Raw genomic sequence first — 19,599 nt, 5'->3', positions numbered from 1 at the left:
ACTCAGAGTAAAAAGTGTTACTTGAAGCAGGAACATGTAATTTCACTAAGCTCAGAGCTCCCTGGGGACAGGGTTGTAGGGAGAGGTTGCTGAGGGAGGAGAGAATCCTGTTTCTTTGGTGTTTGGGATAAAATTGCCCACTTCTTAAAGCTGAGGGTGAGGACTGGAATCCAGGTTTCTGTCTCCCTTTGTCTCTTCCCAAGGTCAAGTGTGACTGCCATTCCCTTCTCTAACCTTCCCTCTAGAATCCAAAAGCCCGAGTCCTTACAGTGACTTAGAAGCCATCCTTTCCCCATTACCAACCTGACCTCATTCACAAATTCTCTCCAGGTCACTCACTCTCCTCCATCCACCCAGGCCTCCTTGGTATCCTTCACACACTCCAGGCAGTGCTTGTGTTCCCTCTGCCTGGAAATGCTCTTCTTCCAGAAACCTGCATGGCTCCCTCTGTAACCCTCTCGGGTCTCTGCTCAAATGTCCCCTTTCCAATGAGGCCTTCTGTGACCCCTCTGTTAAAAATTGCACACTGCCCCCTCCCACTAATACTCTTTATTCCTCTTCACTGCTTTATCTTCCTTCACAGGGCTTATTACCACCTAAACTACTATATATTTTTTTTGAATTTTATTTTATTTCTCTTTTTATACAGCAGGTTCTTGTTAGTTATCCATTTTATACATATTAGTGTATATATGTCAGTCCCAATCTCCCAGTTCATCCCACTACCACCACCCCACCACCCCTGCCACTTTTCCCCCTTGGTGTCCATACGTTTGTTCTCTACATCTGTGTCTCTATTTCTGCCCTGCAAACTGGTTCATCTGTACCATTTTTCTAGGTTCCACATATATGCATTAATATACGATATTTGTTTTTCTCTTTCTGACTTACCTCACGCTGTATGACAATCTCTAGATCCATTCATGTCTCTACAAATGACCCAATTTCATTCCTTTTTATGGCTGAGAAATATTCCATCATATATATATACCACATCTTCTTTATCCATTCGTCTGTCGATGGGCATTTAGGTTGCTTCCATGTCCTGGCTATTGTAAATAGAGCTGCAATGAACATTGGGGTGCATGTGTCTTTTTGAGTTATAGTTTTCTCTGGGTATATGCCCAGGAGTGGGATTGCTGGGTCATATGGTAGTTCTATTTGTAGTTTTTTAAGGAACCTCCATACTGTTCTCCATAGTGGCTGTATCAATTTACATTCCCACCAACAGTGCAAGAGGGTTCCCTTTTCTCCACACCCTCTCCAGCATTTGTTGTTTGTAGATTTTCTGATGATGCCCATTCTAACTGGTGAGGTGATACCTCATTGTAGCTAAACTACTATATATTTTATATAGTGAGGTTACCATCTGTTTTACAGTCGTAGTTACACTACACTGTAAGCTCCAATAAGGCATGGGTTTCTGTCTGTTTTATTCATGCTGATTCCCCAGCACCTAGAAGGGTGCCTGGCGTATAGTGACACTGACTTGTCACAGGTTGCAGAGCTGAGATCAAACTTGGCTCTGGAGCTGCCTAGCTTGCTTACATTTCTATTTCCTTTTGCCTTAAACCACCATTGACTTGTCCTCGCATTCATTCATTCATTCATTTGTTCATTTGTTTGTTCATTCAGCAAACATTTACTTAGTGCCTTCAATGTATTCATGGAAATGGTAAGGCACAACTCAGAGCCCTTGCCTTCAGGGGACAAGGGAGATAGCTGATAAGTGAGCATTCAAAGTTTCAGGTGGAGGTGAGGGCTATACAAAATGAAGCAGGGTAAGGGGACTGTTGAAGACAGGGGTGGTTGAGGAAGGCCTCATTAGGCGTGACATTTGAGTAAAGACCTGGAGAAGGTGAGGGAGAAAGCTAGGTGAGTCTCAGGGAGAAAATGGTTCCAGGCAGAGGGAAGGGCAGGTCAAGGCTCTGTTCTGGGAGAGGCTCATCAAGAGTGAGAGGGAAGGAATGCCAAAGATGGGAATGGGAAAGCTATCTCTTGGCGTTATAGAAACATGTTGATGATCCCAGGATTTTTTCTTGGGGGAAAGGGTGATGCTCTGATCATTGTCTGAACCTCTCTGAGCTTAGGGACCCTTGAGCCCTAGGGGTGTAAATTCAAGGATGGCCCTTGCCTGGAGAATGCCTCTTTGGGTAATTGGTTTTGGTTTGGGGGCAGGAGCCCTGTTTTGGTGAAGGACTGTGGTGGGGATGGAAGGGAAACAGCCTAACTGTTGCTTAAGACTCTGCAGGCAGCTTGGAAAGGAGCTCATTAGAAGCCTGAGGGGGAGGCTGGGACAGGCAAGAAAAACCTCCACATGTGCCCCAATCAAACTTCAGTCCTGATAGAAGAGCAGAGTTCTTAAGTGCACAGGTTTTGGAATCAGACGGATGATACAAATTTTGGCTTTGCTAAGCTGTGTGATCTTGGGGAATCCCTCCTAACCTGTAAAAATGCAGGTAATAGTACCTAATTTTGCATGATCATGTGAGAACCAAGTAGAATGACATTCATTTATAAAGTGCCTAGTCCAGTGGCCCAATACATAGTAGGCACTCAAAAAGTAGTAGTTGATATGATGATATATGTATGTTGTATAATAATATATATGACTCTAAGTCCATCCAGTGGCCCACTGGCAGGAAGATGTTCCTGATGACTGTGGCCCTTTCTAAGCTCCTGTCATTGCACACATTTACATTGTGGTACTTTATTCCTTGCTATTTTATCCTGTTCTCTTGTTCTGTTTTATAAAGTTAAGTGGCAACCCCAGGTTTTCTCCATCTGGAGGGCTAAAAGCTATGGTGGATCTGGGCTGCAGATCTGTGTAGACCTGTTAGTTTGGTGCTGCCTGGGAGCCCTGCAAGTAAGAACTTGAAAGAAGCACCTTTCCTCAGGTGCATCAAAAGAAAGAGCATCAAAAGAAAGTAGGCTTCTGAGAAGATAAAGGGTCTGAGTTTGCAGTGATGCCTCTTTATCCAATATTTGTTGCTAAAAAGAAGGCACCATACAAAGATATTCTGCATCCTGCCCTCTCTGTGTGCCCCTCATCTTTTTATTTCAAAGGACAACGGAAGTCACCGGCTCAGTGTTTCCTAAACTTCAATTTATCACATCTCTTTTTGGGTTATTTTGGGTCACATCCATCAGTCATAAGATTTGCTTAATAATTTTCTTTAAATTTACTCACATTTTAACTTAAAATATAATTAAGAGGAAACTTTAAATCACATGGGTTTGACAACCTAGTTGTACTATGCTGATACCATTAAAAGACAGTGCAATTGAAATGAAAAGAAAGTCTATCTATGTACCATCTAAAGCCACGTACTATGCATTCTACACTTAGGGCAACGCTGGCTCAAGTAAGTCAGTAAGCAGAAGAACTTAATTCATTAGGAAGAACTCGGTGAACAAAGGGAGATAAGGGAACTCAGTCACTAACTTTGTCAGGAATGTGGATAAACTATTATTTTAGTGAGAAAATTTAAAGCCAATGAGGTCTAACGGCAAGAACCTCCATTATTTGAATTTTCAAAATCTTACTGTGATTTTTAAAAATATATGAATTTTTCTGCTCTGACTCTGCTAGCCGGCTTTGGAGCTCTATCTTTTTTTGGATGCAAAGCCCCTGCCTCACTTCTCCCTTTAGTGTGTGAGGTCTGGGAATGCCCAGCCTGCACTCCTCCTTTTCCCTTCCTTTGCCCTCAGTTCTATGCCTCCTTCACTTCCTACACCAAGGACTGTCTTGTCCCTAATCATTCTCTGAGAGGAGTCCACCCCATCACATTTTCACCCCACCTTTCTAAAGTCTTCGTTTACTTTAGAAAACACAAGCTGAACACCAAGGCATCAGGCCAGGACGTGCTGTTAGTTTTCCAGCAGCCAGCTCAGCAGATTTGGGACCCCGTTGCTAGACTTCCCTAGGATCTTTGAAATGGGGTGTTTTGTGTTTGTTTATTACATTTTCTAGCTTAATATTAATCTCCACTATCTAACTGGAGGCTGCTGCCCAATGGAGACTGATGTCCTTTTTTTTAGCAAGACACAATTGGATTCAAATGTCACTTAAATGACCTGAGAAGATGCCTCCTGTGTTGAGCACAGTCCTTTGACAACGTTAGCATCGATTCCTTTATAACAGTTCATTAGTGAGTGGCACCACATCCCCTTCGTGAGGAAGATGGATGCCGTGAGTCCTTAGGGAGCTATGCCTGGCTGTGTCCTATAGGCTTTAAAGGAAGCATTGCACATTCACTTTCTTCTGCTTGGGATCTGGTCTCAATGGGAACCAGAATGTTCCAGCTTCCTCACTAGTCACCTAATTTCCATTTGCAGCTCAAACAATTAGAAACAGATTTCTGGAACTGGTTCCTTTTTTCTGAAGAAAAAACAGAACAACACCAGCGCCTACTTACCCTGGCCTAACCCTCTGTGCCCAGGAGGCTGACTCAGTTCTGAGCTCTCCCAAGAGCAAGTGTTTGGCCTAAAGAAGGTCAGAATTCTTTTTTTGGGGGTGGGGGGTAGGAGTTTATTAATTATTTATTTTTGCTGTGTTGGGTCTTCGTTTCTGTGCGAGGGCTTTCTCTAATTGTGGCAAGTGGGGGCCACTCTTCACCGCGGTTTGCGGGCCTCTCACTATTGTGGCCTCTCTTGTTGCAGAGCACAGGTTCCAGACGCGCAGGCTCAGTAGTTGTGGCTCACGGGCCTAGTTGCTCCGCGGCATGTGGGATCCTCCCAGACCAGGGCTCGAACCCGTGTCCCCTGCATTAGCAGGCAGATTCTCAACCACTGTGCCACCAGGGAAGCCCAGAAGGTCAGAATTCTTTATATCTGGAGCCACCTTGATAGAATCCCCCAGACTCAGCTCAACCTTGTCCCTGGTCAGTTCTGACTCTTCTAGGGGAGCTGAGCCAGTGACTCTGTGGTCTCTACAGCCTGACCCAAAGCCCATGCATTGGGCAGAAACTCCTCAGTTTCCCTGAGCTATGTGGGGTCTCTCACAGCCCCCAATCTATTTTTTTTTATAGACAATCCCCTCCCAATTCCTATGGAGGGGATTAACAGTAGTTCACATCTTCCCCAAACTCCTCCTTGACACAATATTAACGCTACTACTACCCATCTCACGTTCCCTGATATTTCTGCCTCCTTGGATAGAGGACTAACCTCAAAAAACAGATAAATGAATTACTTACTTGGTTCCACAATCAGGCGAGTTCCTTTTCTAAAGATGAGCCTGTCTCTCTTACAGCGCTTGAGGGCTTTCCAAATACCTCAGCGGTGCTGCCACCTTTCTTCTTCCTGTCATCTTGAGGATAGGAGGATCTTAAGGGTTTGGTTCTTTGAAAGATGGCACTTGATGCTCATCCAACTGGTTCGTGATGATATAGTCAATTGCAGATTCGCAATTGCTTTTGGGTTTGCTTTTGGGAGGTTGTAGTCTGAGAGTAGGTAGGAGCACACACTCCTGTGGTGAACATTTCCAGTATAGGACACTTCATGAAGTTCTTGGAATGGTTGCTTTCTGTTATTTTAGACTTTTCTCGCTTCCTAGACGCACACCTAACTCTCAGTCTTAGAAACCAGGTGTTGCCAAGGGGATCGGTCTTGGATCCATGACTATTCCAGAGTCAAGGCATTCACAGACCCCCGGGCTGCTTTAAGTCAGATAACATGTGGCATACCAATGGTTACAGGGCAGCATGAAGCACCAATCATGTACTGGGGATTTATAGTATATTCAGTGTTAGAATGAGCAACTACTACTGGTGATGGCCTAAAAACAAATCCCTCTCTTTAGATTCATCTTCCCAAACTGCACAGCAAAGCTCTCAGGCAAACCTCTCTAGGAATTTTGATTCAGAAATTCCATAAGATTCCTTTTTGCAATAGAAACCAAGACAAGGATAGTTTTTGAGAATCACCTTTTTGTATTCCTCAAATACGGTTGAAATGCCAGTTTCACTCAAGAGAAAACAGCAGTGAGAGAGAGAGGCCAGCAACTGGGGGTCACCTCTCCTGGTTCGGACAACTTTTTGGCATCCCATTTGGGTCACTGAGCAAGGAAGGGCACCTACTTGCTGTGTTAGTCCCTGGGGCATGGTAGCCAGGCTATGGATTTCCCAGGGAAATGTCACTTTGACCCCTGCAGTTTTTGTACAGGTCTCTGTGGGTTTTGTATCACTGTGCGTATCCCACCCACAGTGCTACAGAGCTTTATAAAAACCTCCCTTTGGTTTTGCCCAATGTGGCCTCTGAGAACTACGGGGCCGGATGTTTTCTCCAAGTCATGCTCCAGCAAGATCAAAGGGATTTGGCTTAGTTCAGGGGAGGCTGGCCTGGGTGCTTCTGTCTGAGACTCTTTTGAACCCCTGGCTAGATCTGTCCTGGAGTTTGTGACTAGAACAGGTCAAATCATGGTGTCTACTCCCACTGTGCTTTCTGGCCAGTCTACTCTCATATGGTTTCCCACAGAGGAGTTTGCCAGACCTGAATGTCTCAAGTGGATTCTACAAGTTGTGGTTGGCAGAAAATGTTTGTGGGCAATGTAATTTCTCCTGTCACCTGCTAAGCTCCTGAATCACCTCTGTCTGCCCCACTTCGCACATGGAGGGTGTTGTATAATTGACAAAGGGCTTTCACATAAACTTAGAATTTTATCCTCTCCATCGACTCTCTGGTTGTTAAATTGAAAGTCAGTAGCCCATATGCTGGTTTATGTGACTTGGAAAAGGTGACCTACTGGGCAAATGCAGTGGCAGCTCCTAGGGTTCTAGTTGGCAAACAGGTTACCTTTGTGAGCTTTATGAAAGGCTTCCCTTTCTCCAGCTGATGCAGCCTCATACCAGGGCCTTGGCTCGGCCCGCAGAGCTCAAGCTGAATTTTAGCCCCACTTGTCCCCTTGGCCGAGAGCTGATTATTATAGATGCTAAGCCTTAGGGGGACCCCAACTAAGGGGTTACTTGCTAAAATTTATGGTAGCTCTCCATTATGCTCAGGATAAGATGGTTTGGAATACAGGCTTTGGCTTGCCTTCCTAGGCCTACATCTTGTACTTTTCCATTTGCTCCCTTAAACTCAGTTGCCTTGAACTACTTGCATCCTGAAAGTGCCATGTTCTTTTATATCTCTTTACTTTGCCCTGTGATTGCTTTTGCTTGAATGCCCTTTCCTTCTTCAGTTCCCAATTTTGTCCCTAACCCTGCTCCTTAGATCTTATTGATTTCCTGATCTGAGCTTAGCTGTTGACATCCCTGGGAAGTTCTAAATGAGTGCCAAAGACTGTACTGGGTTAGATGCACCCCTTTCCCTGAATCTTCTTGCATCCAGTGCTTATCCCTATCATTGCTCTCAAAACCCTTTTCCTTTGTTTTCATTAGATACAGACCCTTGAGAGAAGGGATTTGTCTTGTTTATCTCTGTCCTCTGTGCCAGCACAGTGCCTTATTGAGTGAGTTCTCAGAAAGTGTCTTCTGAAACTATTTTAAGGATGCGGTATCTCATATTCTGAGAGGATAAACTGGGAAGTGACAGGTCCATGGCTAGAACCCACATCTTCCTAATTCCTAGTCCCTTACTGTCTCTGGCCCTGGGTGCCCTATGGAATACTACCTTGCATTTGTTTAGGAGAGCATGGCATCATTAATTGTAAATAATTAGATTTTTAACATTAACCTGAGTTAAGCATCATTGGGAACATAAATTTGTTGTGATTTTCTCCACACCATGAAATATATTCCAAAGGCAAAGAGAAATGAGTTTCATGTTGTTTACATATTTGGAGTATTCAAACCACATATCTGGAGTATTCAAATCAATATGTTGTATACATATTTGGAGTAATGAAGGGTCAACTGTGCCTCTAGAGAAGCATCCTAGGATGTCACAGCTGCGAGAACCCTCAAGGATCATATATTTGCTCCCCGATATGTTCAGATGAAAGGGTGTAGAAAGATCCAGAGAGGTTTTGGAACTGGCCAAGGCACCCAACTTCAAAAGAACATACAAGAACTCAAGTATCCCAATTCTTAGTTCAGGAATATTTTTTTGTACACTTGGCAGATACCAAGTCTTCTTTGTTCCTTTATTCTGACATTTGTAATTTGAAAGTCTGGGTATCCTCTCAGTCCTCCAGCTGATCTCCTTCCCTGGAGTGGCCTTAGAATGGAAACCTTGGAAGCCTGGCATTTTCTTTCTTTATGTGGCTTTTCATTGTTGTAGGATATGCTCTTCTGTGGGAAAGGGGAGAGGCAGGCACAGGGTGGGTTTATCCTGAAGTTCCCCTCTTCCTGGAAGGAGGCTAGGTCATTTTCAGTGCCAAATAAGTGCATTCCCAGAAGGGATCAGAGGACAGGAACGGTGTGTGGAGGCTGAGTTTACCATGGTGTTGTCCAATCCTGGGTGGGATCAGGCTTCTTGCCTGGATATTCAGAGCACTTGGGAAAATTTATGGGATGCCAGGCCAAGAAAAGAAGTAGGGATTGGACAAGGGCATCCTAGAGCTTTTAATTTTGTGATTGTGGACTTTGAACTTGCTTTATTTATCTTCACTGCTTGCTCCTGATATTGACATGTACTCTCTGAAGGTTATAGACAAACTGCAGTGGATTCAAAGCTGATACCAAGCAGTTGAAAAGACTTCAAACCACATACAGGGAGGAACAGCTAGAAAACTTTGGAGAATATAGACCAAAGGATGGGAGGTGTTTGATCATAGTCTTCAGATAACCATCAGGGTAGAGCTGGCTTATTCGAAGACAACTGGATTCACATGTATACTTATGCCTTCTATCTATTGCAATATATTAGTTTGGTTGCAATATATGAGCAAAACTTGGCCTTATACATACAAACATGTAGTACAAAAAGGTAGGTTAGTCGCAATATGAAACCTGAAACCGTGTTAATGGACTTACCATATTCTTTTCTATTAAAATCCTTTGGTCTCGCTTGCATTTTGGATGGAACTTTCACCCATGCATGGTTTTGTAACTTTACCCATTGGTCTTCTGAGAAATAATTGGCTCTCTGTGTTAGGCAACTTGCGTGTGTTATCACATTACATTATACAATATCTAATATATCATAGTAGTTAATATGATCACCAATATCTTTAAATCAGAGCACTATTTAAATACTGGGGAGCCATACAGCTCATGGTAGCAGATACAAATTTCCCAAATTGTAATTTTTGCCTGAAAGCTTAGATTTTTATTATTAGCAACAATGGTCCATTGTTTTTCTTGATGTGCAGGCTCAGTTCATTCATTTTCAAGAAAATGCCTGACAACTACCCAAATTTGATTAACCATGGTTTCCCTGCCAGTCATTCTGTTCAGCAAAATGGTGTTTCATGGAAAAAGTGGCTAGTTCAGCCTGTAACTCAAACGATTGCACAAATATTTTGCCTTGAGATAATATAATAATTTGGAATGCAACAGAAGTGCTTTATGTGTACTTCCACTTTTGTCACACAGCATACTAAAAAGACATATACTCAAGAGTGGAGATTTAATAAAATTAGTACTTTTACTGCTTTTTCAATGTTATGGACTGAACTGTGTCCTCCCCAAATCCATATGTTGAAGTCCTTACCCCCAGTACCTCAAAATGTATCCCTTTTTTGGAAATAGGGCCTTTAAAGATAAGGTGTAATGGGGCCATTTGGACTGGATTAGAGTGGACCCTAATCCAGTCTAACTGGTGTCCTTATGAGAAGAAGAAATTTGGGCACACAAAGAGAAGAGACACAAAGGATTTGCACGCACAGAGGAAAGTCCATATGAGGACACAGAGAGAAGGTGGTCATCTCCAAGCCAAGGAGGGAGGGATAAGGAGAAACCGACTCTGTGGGCACCTTGATCCTGGATTTCTATCTTCAGAACTGTAAGAAAATAAGTTTCTGTTGCTTAAGCCACCTGGTCTGTGTTATTTTGTTATGGCAGCCTTAGCCAACTCATATAGTCAATAACATTTTTAGGAGAAACTGGCTTTTTTTTCCCCCTTGCAAATATAGAAATGAAGGCTATATTGACCACTAATACAGAATTGAGGCCTCTGCCTTGATTCATGATGAGGGACCAGGAGCTTTATCCACCATTGCTTTTACACCATCAGGGCAATGTCAACACAAAGAAAAAGGCAAATATTCTTTTGATATTATTATGGAACTAGTTCTGACATCACAGACTCCCTGAAAATGTCTTTGTGTCCTTAGTGGGCCATGGGCCGTTCTTTGAAAACCACTGTCTTAATCCATGTGGTTTGTGCTGCCAAAGCTGCAATGGCAGCAGTCAACCCAGGCTTTCTCTACTGCTTGACCACTCTCTTCTTGTTTGCTAGTGATTAGCAGATCAATTATATCATATGCTTTAACTGATAGATGAGTAAGTGGTCAGAAGCCATTGTGAGCAGTAATTTTCCAATTCCTTAAAAAAGATGAAATTGTCCTAAATACTTTGGTGGACTCTCTAGAGTTAAAGACCATGGACCTGTATGTCCTCTGCCTGGGGATTGTTCTCCTTGGTGGTACTCAGTGTCTCAGATGCTGGATCCATGAAGATGGTGCTTTGGGGACAGTGGGAAGGCTCAGGGAAGGCCCAGAGTCTGACTATATTATGTTCAGTATCCAAACTATATTTCTGCAGCAAAACTTCAACCTTTCCATTAAAAATAATATTTCTCGTTTAAGTGACAGGTAGTTAGGAAGGTGACTTGAATTTTTGGCAAAATGCTAAAGGGGAGGAATAGATCGACTGGGCTTTCGTGGTTAATGGATCAAACAATATACTTAGCAACTGGACTGGAATTAAAAAAAGACCAGGCTTTTGATCTGAGACCCATATAAAGCCCCAAGCATGGATAAATCTTGTCAAGTTCCCCTCAGTGAGGAGGCCCCCAACACACTTTGGCTTTTGTCAAAACCTTCTCTTACCTTCTCTGTGATGCTCACCCTGCTGAAGGAGAAGTGAGCTTGCCAATCCACTGACTGGAGTCTTTGGTACGTCTGTAGAAGTCTGGCTCTGCCCCACCTCCACACAAGTGGAAGTCTGGATTTTGAGCTATTATCATTATTTCAGATCTTGAAAGGCAGTGATTTTAAGGTACACCACTTATGCCTCTCCAGTTCAAGATTGTTCTTGAATAAGAACAATCCAAAACGTGGAAAATCATCACTTGCAGTTTTCTCATTAATTTTATGTATGTAGGCAGTGACAGAGTCCATTGTTGTCTTAGAAATATGTCATATGAACACACAGTTTTAATATCTTTAAATGTCTGTGGATTCACGGTTTCTTTGAGCTGAGCAGTATTCGTCAAGAAATCATGCTGATTTTCAAGAAACATATTGTATTTCACTTTTTCACTGCTTAAACTTGCTATAGACCTCTTGACCACTTAATGGCCAAGAAATGAAAACATTAAAAATATTTTTTTATAAAGCTTTTGAAATATTAGGGAAAAAGAGGGGAATACAATCAATATCTTGGATTCATCATTTAGATTTAACAATCTTTAATGTTTGTCATATTTGCAATTTATTTTGTTCAGGTATTTAAAATAAATAAATTACTTATTTATTTTTTATTTTATTTTATTTTTTTACATCTTTATTGGAGTATAATTGCTTTACAATGGTGTGTTAGCTTCTGCTTTATAACAAAGAGAATCAGTTACACATATACATATGTTCCCATATATCTCTTCCCTCTTGCGTCTCCCTCCCCCCCACCCTCCCTATTGGTCACAAAGCACAGAGCTGATCTCCCTGTGCTATGCGGCTGCTTCCCACTAGCTACCTACCTTACGTTTGGTAGTGTATATATGTCCATGCCTCTCTCTCTCTTTGTCACAGCTTACCCTTCCCCCTCCCCATATCCTCAACTCCATTCTCTAGTAGGTCTGTGTCTTTATTCCTGTCTTACCCCTAGGTTCTTCATGACATTTTTTTTTCTTAAATTCCATATATATGTGCTGGAATACAGTATTTGTCTCTCTCTTTCTGACTTACTTCACTCTGTATGACAGTCTCTAGGTCTATCCACCTCATTACAAATAGTTCAATTTCGTTTCTTTTTATGGTTGAGTAATATTCCATTGTATATATGTGCCACATCTTCTTTATCCATTCATCCAATGATGGACACTTAGGTTGTTTCCATCTCCAGGCTATTGTAAATAGAGCTGCAATGAACATTTTGGTACATGACTCTTTTTGAATTATGGTTTTCTCAGGGTATATGCCCAGTAGTGGGATTGCTGGGTCATATGGTAGTTCTCTTTTTAGTTTTTTAAGGAACCTCCATACTGTTCTCCATAGTGGCTGTATCAATTTACATTCCCACCAACAGTGTAAGAGGGTTCCCTTTTCTCCACACCCTCTCCAGCATTTATTGTTTCTAGATTTTTTGATGATGGCCATTCTGACTGGTGTGAGATGATATCTCATTGTAGTTTTGATTTGCATTTCTCTAATGATTAATGATGTTGAGCATAATTTCATGTGTTTGTTGGCACTCTGTATATCTTCTTTGGAGAAATGTTTATTTAGGTCTTCTGCCCATTTTTGGATTGGGTTGTTTGTTTTTTTGTTATTGAGCTGCATGTACTGCTTATAAATTTTGGAGATTAATCCTTTGTCAGTTGCTTCATTTGCAAATATTTTCTCCCATTCTGAGGGTTGTCTTTTGGTCTTTTTTATGGTTTCCTTTGCTGTGCAAAAGCTTTGAAGTTTCATTAGGTCCCACTTGTTTATTTTTGTTTTTATTTCCATTTCTCTAGGAGGTGGGTCAAAAAGGATCTTGCTGTGATTTCTGTCATAGAGTGTTCTGCCTATGTTTTCCTCTAAGAGTTTGATAGTTTCTGGCCTTACATTTAGGTCTTTAATCCATTTTGAGCTTATTTTTGTGTATGGTGTTAGGGAGTGATCTAATTTCATACTTTTACATGTAGTTGTCCAGTTTTCCCAGCACCACTTATTGAAGAGGCTGTCCTTTCTCCACTGTACATTCCTGCCTCCTTTTTCAAAGATAAGGTGACCATATGTGCGTGGGTTTATCTCTGGGCTTTCTATCCTGTTCCATTGATCTATCTTTCTGTTTTTGTGCCAGTACCATACTGTCTTGATTACTGTAGCTTTGTGGTATAGTCTGAAGTCAGGGAGCCTGATTCCTCCAGCTCCGTTTTTCGTTCTCAAGATTGCTTTGGCTATTCGGGGTCTTTTGTGTTTCCATACAAATTGTGAAAGTTTTTGTTCTAGTTCTGTGAAAAATGCCAGTGGTAGTTTGATAGGGTTTGCATTGAATCTGTAGATTGCTTTGGGTAGTAGAGTCATTTTCACAATGTTGATTCTTCCAATCCAAGAACATGGTATATCTCTCCATCTATTTGTATCATCTTTCATTTCTTTAATCAGTGTCTTATAAATCTCTGCATACAGGTCTTTTGACTCCTTAGGTAAGTTTATTCCTAGATATTTTATTCTTTCTGTTGCAATGGTAAATGGGAGTGTGTTCTTGATTTCACTTTCAGATTTTTCATCCTTAGTGTATAGGAATGCCAGAGATTTCTGTGCATTAATTTTGTATCCTGCTACTTTACCAAATTCATTGATTAGCTCTAGTAGTTTTCTGGTAGCATCTTTAGGATTCTCCATGTATAGTATCATGTCATCTGCAAACAGTGACAGCTTTACTTCTTCTTTTCCGATTTGGATTCCTTTTATTTCCTTTTCTCCTCTGATTGCTAGGGATAAAACTTCCAAGACTATGTTGAATAAGAGTGGTGAGAGTGGGCAACCTTGTCTTCTTCCTGATCTTAGTGGAAATGCTTTCAGTTTTTCACCATTGAGGATGATGTTGGCTGTGGGTTTGTCATATATGGCCTTTATTATGTTGAGGAAAGTTCCCTCTATGCCTACTTTCTGCAGGGTTTCTATCATAAATGGGTGTTGAATTTTGTCGAAAGCTTTTTCTGCATCTATTGAGATGATCATATGGTTTTTCTCCTTCAATTTGTTAGTATGGTTTATCACCTTGATTGAGTTGCGTATATTGAAGAATCCTTGCATTGTTGGAATAAACCCCACTTGATGATGGTGTATGATCCGTTTAATGTGCTGTTGGATTCTGTTTGCTAGTATTTTGTTGAGGATTTTTGCATCAGTGATATTGGCCTGTAGTTTTCTTTCTTTGTGACATCCTTGTCTGGTTTTGGTATCAGGGTGATGGTGCCCTCGTAGGATGCGTTTGGGAGTGTTCCTCCCTCTGCTGTAATTTGGAAGAGTTTGAGAAGGATAGGTGTTAGCTCTTCTGTAAATGTTTGATAGAATTCGCCTGTGAAGCCATCTGATCCTGGGCTTTTGTTTGTTGGAAGATTTTTAATCACAGTCTCAATTTCAGTGCTTGTGATTGGTTCATTTATGTTTTCTGTTTCTTCCTGGTTCAGTCTGGGAAGGTTGTGCTTTTCTAAGAATTTGTCCATTTCTTGCAGGACATTTTATTGGCATGTAGTTGCTTGCAGTAATCTCTCATGATCCTTTGTATTTCTGCAGTGTCAGTTGTTACTTCTCCTTTTTCATTTCTAATTCTATTTATTTGAGTCTTCTTTTTTTTCTTGATGAGTCTAGCTAATGGTTTATCAATTTTGTTTATCTTCTCAAAGAACCAGCTTTTAGTTTTATTGATCTTTGCTATCGTTTCCTTCATTTCTTTTTCATTTATTTCTGATCTGATTTTTATGATTTCTTTCCTTCTGCTAACTTTGGTAACCCTCATTTTCAATAATCTAGTTGAGGAAGAGTGGGGACTTACTTTATATTACAAAGAATATACTATATACATAAAATATAGTTATGTACATGTAGTTATATGTATGTATAAAGTTTTCATCATATATACATATCATAATTTTAAATAATGGAAATGTCACATATGGATATATTCCTTAAAGCAGTTTTTACAATAGGAGAAATGTAGATGTTGCCCAAATTCTCCATCACACAAGAACTGATTGATCCATAGCAGGTTCCTAAGTACAGTATTAATGTAGCTCATTAAAAATACTGATTACTGGGCTTCCCTGGTGGCGCAGTGGTTGGGAGTCCGCCTGCCGATGCAGGGGACAGGGGTTCGTGCCCTGGTCCGGGAAGATCCCACATGCTGCGGAGCGGCTGGGCCCGTGAGCCATGGCCGCTGAGCCTGTGCGTCTGGAGCCTGTGCTCTGCAACGGGAGAGGCCACAACAGTGAGAGGCCCGCGTACCGCAAAACAAAACAAAACAAACCAAAAACCAAAAAAAAAAACTGATTACTAAAAGTATCAAATAAAAAAATATGGAATTGATTTTATAATGTTAAAACAGATGAATTGTGTATATGGAGTATGAGTACATATAGAGAGTATGTACTTTGAAAAGAAAACTGGGAAGGAATATACCCAAATAGTAACTGTAGTTGCTTTTAGGTGTCAGTTGAGTTTTTTTCGACATGAAATATTGTAATGAATTTTAAGGAGAAAAGAACTCAGGTCATTGAATTCTATCTGCCAACCATGCAGACAACCTTCCTAGTGTAGTCATCCACCTGAACTCACTCTCTGATAAGGATGTTTGTTTCTTGGCTGAATAATGTCAACTATGGAAAACTATTCTTGCTATTAGATTAAGTCACACACATTTAAATTTTATATTTCTGTTGGCCACAATTCTGGACCTCTTTCTGAACACAAGAATAGAAGTGCCTGCTTAGAGACTCCAGATTCTCTTTGTCTGATCCACACCGAATCTCCAAACACGGAGAGAACAAACTTCCATCTCTCGTTTTGGGCAGTGTCCTCAAGCTTTGAAAATTCTGCCACGGTTGCTTTAGTCTTTAGCTCATGGCTATTATATCTATTAAATACAATGTTCCCTCCCTCCCACCCCAAACTTAGAAAACCTAAAGCCTCCATCTATTTCCATTCTTCCCTAAATTAGTATGAACTAGTTTCAGGTCATTTCTTGATACCAGGTTTTGAAGGGAATAGAATAGAAGCATATGAGGGATGTGATGGGGAGGAGGGTCCAGGGAAAAGGCCCAGAAAGATGAGAACAAGGAGCTGTGGATGACCTACTTTACAGTTTGCAGAGGGTTGGCAGCTGCAGCCTCCCTTAGCTACTGCCAAGGCTTTGGATCATTCCAGCTACAGTGAAGCACTTTTGTTTATTGGTGTGGAAACTGCAGGATTCAAAGATTCTGTACTCCATGAATTCTCATATTTTCTTTCAGAGACACTGAGAAAATACACATTTTAATACTGACCTTTACATTTGCTGGGGAGATAAGGTTAATATCAATTCAAGTTTTAAATACTCCGAGTCTACAAGAGTATTTTCCCTGGTACTAATGTTTTTGTGTATTTCCTTATACTTTGTCCATATGCTTCCTATTTTTCTTAGCTTTATGAAGTAGGCAGTCCACAGAAGGGACTATATTCTTGGGTCACAAAAGTAGTAAAAGAAATCTACAGACTTAGGGAAAGCCAGCATACAGTCTCTTACAGAGAGTTGCAGTACAAGGACATCCTTGTAAGGTCTGGCACAAACTAGCAATAACATTCTCAGGAGCAGTATCTCCAGCCCCATTGACCTGCATGTGGAGAAAGGAAAGGTCCTTCTGCTCACAGCTTTGAAAGCCCATCCAGTGTGTGATCACCTCATGGATTCAGAGAGTGAGATGGGTAAGGTCAGTGATTTAGGAAGGCATTGTATCAAAGTTTTGGATAGATCTGCAGGCATTTCTATGGTACCTGTAGAGTTGTAATAACTACTTTCCAATAATTCACTTAACTTTCAGTCTCTTAAACTTAGTCATGACTCAGGATCCTCAGTTCTCAACAGGAAGCATTAAATCTGTGAAGATGCTCAGGAGAAACTCTCCCAGTCTCTCTCTTTGGGCAGGTGTCAGGTGATTGATGGGATCACAAGTATGGGACTTTCTGAGAAGCTGATTCTCATGCCCTGCCCTGGTGAATGCTTCCTGGGTAGTTGGTGGTTGTGCCCCACATCTGTTGTGAACTGGCTCAAAGCCAGCAGCTTTTGTTCTCTGAATAGGAAAGGAACTCAAATGTGGGGTGTCAGGGGGTACAGGAACCACAGAATGTGGTTATTCTGGGTTTCTGGTGCCTCATAAGGAAGACATTATTAGGTGGGTGGTGAGAAGACTGAGTCAGCAGTGGACTTGAGCAGTTTCCCAGCACCCAGGTTCCATCCATCCCACCACTTTCCACCTCTATCTTAGAATATGGGCTTTTCCAGGTTTACTAGCCAATGTATACAGTTAGGTCTGATTTCTGGGATCAGTGTGATGGCGTCAACAATGCTGAACCAGGAGATCCTCCTCCAGATGTGGTGGAGAACAGATGGCTTGGGGTGTGGAAGCCAAAAAGCAATGGCAAACACTCTATCCAGAGAGAAAGCCAGTGTAGGAAGAAAGTGTCTATTGTTTTTCATCTGTAAATAGAAGCTAAATAATCTTAGTACAAAATTGTCTTCCCTTTACACACTCATTCTACACTGATAGTTGAGTTATTAGTGTATGTAGGGTGGAGTCTCCATTTTCATCACGGAATTCTCCATATGTAGAACCTTTGTACAGGAAGCGGGAGGAATTATCCAAATGTAAAAATAGGGTGCATAAAGACCTGCTTTATACCTAGCTCTTGGATTCTGTGCTAGAGAGAGGGAAAGATTTTACTCTGGAGTCAGATTCATTTACTTTACTTTGAGTCTGAAGACTTGCAAAGACTATGTCTTTGTCCAGTTTATTTTTCAGTAGATTTGATCTAACATAAATGGTAGAATGAGGTGTGGTATCAGAGAACACAAGTAGCCGAGAGAGTTGGAGTTTTTTAAGGTGACAATGTTTCCTTCTTCCACTGAAGGCCTATGATCTGGACAGCTCCCATCACAGTCCATAGAACTGGTGCACTTGAGCTTCATACATCCATATATCCTGTAGAATCTGAGATTCAGTTCTGGGACTTTCAAGGAGCGGTACGAACATAGCCCACCTTTTCCAATGGCAAATTCCAGTGATACAGTAGCTGGACCTGAATTTAGGTACAAACTTGCAAGTCTTTCTGGGTCAGGCATCTTCAAGTGTTATAGTATCATGGACTCAGCCCCAAATGCTGCTCTGGTGACAGATCTCTGAGAAAGTGTCCACAAACGGGGAAGGTGGTCCTAACTTTCCAGTCCTACATGGGTTGGGGTAGGACTGAGAAGCAAAAAACCGGAATAGGAAGGGACCTGTTTTGCGTCATTTTTCAGTTGAGATACTAATGTTCTGGGAAGGTTTATTGTTGGAAGGTGTAAAGCTCAGGGTGAGGGAGGCTGGGAGGAAGAAATGAGTGGTGGAAATTTTGTAGACTATCAACACTATGAGTAGATGTCAAAGAAGGAAATATGAATTTATAAAGTGGAGGCCTAAGTATCAAGATTAGAAAAAGATACTGAGGAACAAACGCTGCAGAAGAAACTGAGTGAGTAATTGGCTGTTAGAACAGTGACACCAAGAGCACGTTTTATGGTTGTTGTAGGTCCCAAGGTAGTCCAAGCTTGAGCTTTTTGCTCCCAATAGGTGCCTGGAATAATAGAGAAATGGAAGAGGAAATCTTTCCATTTCTCTGTTATTCCAGGCACCTATTGGGCTGAAGAAATTTAAAAAATTAACTTGTACATTGACCTTGTGATGAAACTGGAAAGCATAGCAAAGCCCTTTGGGAGTTAGCTTTAGAAAGGAAACACTGGAAAATATAAATAGGATAGAACATTTGCAGGAAATTCCCTGCTTAACGAATGGTCAGATTTAAGTTTGGAACATTCAAGTTTCCATCAGAATATCGGTTACAACATTTTAATGAACTTGGGACTGGATGCCTTATGTGAAGCAAAAATGGCAGCTGGTATTTTGTGGGAGTTCAGTCAGGGAGTCATGGGAAAATTAGTCTGATAGTCATGGTAGCCAGGATGAGGAATTCAGGGGGAAATTCCACTTTTGCCCCTACAGTTTCTGTACAGGTCTCTGTGGGTTTTGTAGCAATGTGCTCGTAAATCCCACCCACAGTGCTACAGAGCTTTACAAAAACCTCCCCTTGGTTTTGTCCTATGGGGCCTCTGAGAACACCCGTCATAGGATTTTTCTCCAAGTCAAGCTTCAGCAATATCAGAGTCTTGGCTGCAGGTCAGAGCAGGCTCACCTGGGTGCTTCTTTTTCAGGCTCTTCTGCCCTGCTGCTGGGATCTGCCCTGGAGTTTGCAACTAGAATGGACTTTCAGAAATCATGACATCTTCTCCTATCTGTGCTTTCTGGCCGGTCTCCTCTCAGATGGTTTCCCACAGAGGAGTTTGTCAGACCTGAATGTCTCAACTGGGTTCTATAAGCTGTAGGTAGGCAGAAAAGTTTTGTGGTCAATGTAATTTCTGCTCTCACCTGCTATGCTTCCAAATCACCTCTGCCTGCCCTACTTTACACGTGGAGGGTGTTATAGAGTCGAAAAGGCTTTCATATAAACTTAGAATTTTATCCTCTCCATTGACTAGCTCTTGGCTAAATTCAGGG

At 41.5% G+C, this 19,599-nt stretch overlaps 1 long non-coding RNA gene across 2 annotated transcripts in view; it reads left to right on the top strand.

Moving 5' to 3' along the window:
* The window catches only part of LOC113622553 (uncharacterized), a 177,406-nt gene that overhangs the window by 18,109 nt on the left and 139,698 nt on the right, over positions 1-19,599 (top strand). The window lies entirely within an intron of this gene.

The sequence above is a fragment of the Aethalodelphis obliquidens genome, unplaced genomic scaffold (assembly GCF_003676395.1).
Source record: "Aethalodelphis obliquidens isolate GAN/ISIS:26980383/991018 unplaced genomic scaffold, ASM367639v1 scaffold10, whole genome shotgun sequence".
Lineage (NCBI taxonomy): Eukaryota > Metazoa > Chordata > Mammalia > Artiodactyla > Delphinidae > Aethalodelphis > Aethalodelphis obliquidens.
Note: the sequence above shows the minus strand (reverse complement) of the source record. Positions and strands in the feature narration are given on the sequence as shown.